This window comes from Palaemon carinicauda, chromosome 17 (assembly GCF_036898095.1).
Source record: "Palaemon carinicauda isolate YSFRI2023 chromosome 17, ASM3689809v2, whole genome shotgun sequence".
NCBI lineage: Eukaryota > Metazoa > Arthropoda > Malacostraca > Decapoda > Palaemonidae > Palaemon > Palaemon carinicauda.
Genome location: NC_090741.1, coordinates 90,450,664 through 90,455,663, shown reverse-complemented (window position 1 = coordinate 90,455,663; position 5,000 = coordinate 90,450,664).

The window sequence follows — 5,000 nt, the reverse complement described above, 5'->3', positions numbered from 1 at the left end:
GATAGCATATGAAAGTGAAAAAGGTGGAGCTTTTAATAAGAAATCTTTGAAATTTTAAAGATATTTGTTAATACTAACTTGAAGAATAAGAAGATGTTGACTCTTAATGCGTAAATGAAAGATGACATATCAATGACGGCGAGTTGCTGATTTATATAAAAGTGTATTGTACAGAGATGGAACTGGAACTACTACAGGAAATGTTAATGGTTAAGTTAAGGGTCCAATAAACAGAGCAATCAAAAACACTGACAAATCAAAATTTATTCTCTGTTTTATAGCTGGAGATCTGTATTAAAGACAAAGTACAAAAGTTTAATGAGAGCTGAATGATAATTTTACTCCTATTATTGTTGTACAGTAATTTTGCATTGGATATTTATAATATACAGGCTTCTCATCTCTAATATTTAGCTCATACTTATGATGAATTTACTTTTATTTAGTTAACTACACCAATAGCAGTAGAGGTCTATAGCACAACATTTATTGTGTTAGTGAAATTTTTCAATGTTAACCAAGATCATTATATAGTATATAGTGGAAATGTTTATGTACTGACTAACACTTTGCTTATTACATGAAACTAGCAAACTGAAGACAAACCGTAAACAATAGTGATTACATGAATACTCTTCACTCTCTTTCATTTGTATGCAATACTTCAGGATACTACATAAAAATGAGCAATCGAGTCCAACTTGTTATCTTCATATGAAGAATGGCAACATTTGTTTCTGTTCAAACCTTGGAAAATGTGATAACTTTATATATTTCTTGGTATGAGACCCTCCTTCAAACAGGTGGAGTTGATACTATGGCTGCATCGGCAGAATTAAATTTCTTGTCCAATTTCTCGATTCTACGGACAATTCTCTTTTCAGAGTTGCTACATTCAGCTAGCAAGGTGGCGAAGGTCATCAGGTGGGTGAAAGATACAAATCAGGTTAAGGCTTGATGTAATTAATACCAGTACAAGTAATACTTGAAAAATACAACAGTAAAGTCAGGAATGGAGTGCGACGCATTTCAGAACTGTTTGCTCCGTCTTCAGGCGAGAAGTGAGGCTCTGGCTGGATCTGGGTCCTTATATATCCCGGCTCTGGTTCGTAGAGAGGGGCCTCGAATTTTGATTGGTCGATCGGAGGTTATTGGCTTGGGTAGCAGATGTACGACGAGCAACCCAGGCTGTGAGGTAAAGAGGAATTCTGAATCCTGATTGGTCAAGACGCGCGCTGAGCCAGCCGTATAGTCAGGCAGTCTCCTCTCTCGCTCAGTAGACTGGGCTGAGAGAGGTATCCGATTTCCCTGATTGGCTGAGACGCAAGCCGAGACGGGATCGAATTCAGGCAGCCCATTCCTACGCTCAGCAGACTGGAATTCCGGACCATGTTCGCCGCCAAAATCGGCATTCTGCCAGGCGATTTCTCCATTTGTGGGGGTGTCAGGATCGGGGTTGTCATCGTTCTGGGGGTCTTGTTCTTGATTCCTAGCGTTGGTACGTCGACAGGATGATAGGAGGAACATCTTTTGGGTCGTGTTCAACGCTGGTTTCTCGTTCTGGATTAACAGAGCTTCCAATATTCGTAGGCGCCTGCTGTCAGGGGCTCTGCTGATAATTTTAGTATTGGCGAGGATGTTTGCCCGGCTAATTTGGGTGTTATATCGCTGTAGAGCATTATTTCTTATAGCACCTTGCTGAATGTGGCACGAAATCCTCTTTGAAAGTTTCATAGTAGTCATACCTTTGTATTTGCCGGGGCATCATACATTTGTCTTCTTCAGAGGATCGTTCTCAGAAGGCGCTGGATTATTTCTCCTGATCAAGCTGCGGGTTTTTTCAGTCTGGTGATATATGATGAGTCGTACTTCCGTGCTCTCATCAGTGAGTGACACGTTGTTAGTCATGATGTCTTTAATGGCCTTCTCATCCCGCTGATATTCTGCGTGCATGAGGCCTTTGTAGTAAAGCTTGATGTCTCTAGATCCGTTGGTGGAGTTGTCGGACCTATCTCTAGTGCTGTCGGACCCCTGGCTGGCGCTGTCGGACCCTTCCACCGAAGAGGACCCATACCACTTGTCTATAGCTGTTCTCACTTCACGCTGGACTTGCTTGTTGCTGTAGCCGTTGTTGTTGAGGACCTGTGCAGCCCTTTCCAGCTCCTTGTGGGTGTCAGTCCATGACGAGCACTGTGAAAATGCCCTACGTACAAAGGCCTTGGTGGTCGAGGCCCTGTAGCAGGCAGGACATTCACTTTCGCCATTTAAACACATCCCGAGATTTGTGGGCTTAGTGTAGACGGTGGTCTGGAATCCCTCGGTGGTGGAAGAAATCAAGCCATCAAGGAACGGGAGGCTGTTGTCGATGCTGTTCTCAAGGGTGAAGTGGAGGACGCTGTTGTCCTCAAAGGTCCTCCTTAGGTTCTCGATGGCTTGGGTGGAAGTAGCTTTGACGAAAGTGTCGTCAATATAACGGAAATAAGCGAGGGAGCACTCGAGTTGGAAAGAATACCCTCTCCTCTACTTCTCCCATGTAGAAGTTAGCAAAGAGTACGCCCAAGGGTGAGCCCATTGCCACGCCATCCCTTTGCAAGTACATGTGCCCACGATGAGTAGTAAAGGGGGCCCTCTTAGTGCAGATGGCAAGGAGGGTCCGAAGAGCTTGCTCTGGGATATTCAATTCGGGAGTCATCTCGTCCCTGTAGACTCTATCAGCGATAAAGTCGATGGTTTCATCAACAGGTACATTAGTGAACAAAGATTCGACGTCCATCGATGCTATGACCCCCTCGCGCGGACGATCTTGATCCTCTCTAGGAATTTGGCAGAGGAGGTCACACAGTGGTGGTTGGTGACATATGGCGTCAAAATCGTGTTCAGTTTCTTGGCCAGCTGGTATGTAGGCGTAGGGCATTGGCTGATAATAGGTCGAAGTAGGTTGCCTTGCTTGTGGGTTTTAACATTGCCGTAGAGGTAACGAAGTCCATAATCTCCCGAGATCATGAGCAGTTGTACGGCGTTAGTTGCAGCATTATGACCTCCATGGTGCAATTTGCGTCCCTCTTGATATCTTCAACAGGGTTGCTCGTGAGGCACTCAAATTTGGCCAGGTCGGCGAGGATAGCATCCAATTTCTCGTGGTACTCGTGGGTGTTCATGAGTAAAAAGGCAGCTGTCTTGTCGGCCCAACGGAGGGTAAGATCAGCTACACGTTTGAGCTATTTAGCAGCAGCTCTCATCTCCTTAGAAACGATGCCACTGCTGTATCTGACCCCATCAGTAAGAGCCTCGGCAAGCTGAAGGGCGTCAGTCGTCCAAAGGGCACCACATTCTTGGAGGTTGAGGATGAAATCTAGGAGTAATTCCATCTCTAGGCGCTTGTCAGTTGGCCTCGGTCGGGTGATGAAGTGGCACTTGAGGCCCATCTTGAGGATCTGCTCCTATTGCTGGAGTAGGGACGTAGCTGGAGATGTTAATGCATTCCTGGCGGACCTCTGGGATCCGCAGCTTTCCGCCATGAAGAGTGACAAGCTTCCTTAAGATGGTCCTCCTCCTCTTCTTCAAGTCCCTCTCCTTAAGGACTTGTAGGGCATGGATGATGTTGTTGGGGTAGCTCAGGCCACCTCCAAGGTCCTCTTCATGGTTGGGGTTGTCGATATCAGGGTGTCGATCATCATGGGCGTCGTCATCAGGGGCGTCCTCATCCTCGGGGTCGCTGTCAACCTCAAGGGGGACGTCAGTAGCCAGCTTGACTTCTCTTCCATCCCTCAAGCTGGCCCATTCATCATCAAGGCGGACCCGAAGGGCCTAGAGCTCGTCCTTCAGGGCCTTCTTTTGCTGGAGTTGGCGTTGGAGAAGGTTTCTTCAGTATGAATGGGTCCCGGGATCGTTCAAGGCCGACGAATATAAATAGTTCATTCTGAACAATACTAGCAAAAATAAAAATTGCAAAAGAATTCAACGGTCTACACTTATCGTCTCCTCATTTCTTCTCTGATTCTTTTATCCAGTGGTTTGTACATCTATTATGATCCAGCTCGTTTTACAAAAATATAAAGCTCATTGTAAAGGCTAATCAATAAAATGAATCAAAAGAAATTCAGCAGTCTCCATTTCGTCTTATTTTGAAAGTAAGTGAAGGTAATTCCGGCGTCTTCTATTAGGAAACCTACACTTTTTCAAGGCGAAAGCCGCCTGGGAGAAGGGGGGGGAGCTGTTCTTCTCTTTATATATTCTAACCTCATTAACTTCAAGCTAAAGAGATCTCCTTCTTGTCTGGGAAAAAAATAAATGTTTGCTCTACGTGTTGCAAAACGAATGCTAAATAATGAGGACACAGGGGGGGAGAGAGAGAGAGAGAGAGAGAGAGAGAGAGAGAGAGAGTATACGAAGAAATCACGGATAGATTGACTGTGAGCAGACATATGTATTTATAATTAACAGTATATGCTTAAGGTAAGGGAGGCAGTACCATGGAACATATTGTATGCAGATGATATTGTTCTGTGCGCAGAGAGCAGGGAAGATCTGGAAATGAAATTGGAAAGATGGAGGCAAGTACTGGAGGACAGAGGAATGAGAATAAGTAGATCTAAGACAGAATATATGTGTACCACCAGTGAGGGGGATGATAGAGAAAGTATTCAGCTTAGGGGAGAACAGATAAAGAGAGTTGATAAGTTCAAGTATTTGGGATCATTTGTTAATGCTGGAGGAGGTATGGAAGATGAAGTTAAACATCGGGTACAGGCAGGCTGGAACAACTGGAGAGCAGCCTCAGGAGTTCTTTGCGACAAAAGAATACCACTGAGATTGAAAGGAAAATTTCATAAGACAGTGGTAAGAACAGCAATGCTGTATGGAACAGAAACAGCAAGCATGAGGAAGACAGAGGAGAAGAAGATGGATGTGGCAGAAATGAGAATGCTTAGGTGGATGTCTGGGGTGACAAGAGAGGATCGGATAAGAAATGACTACATAAGGGGGTCGACAAAGGTGGT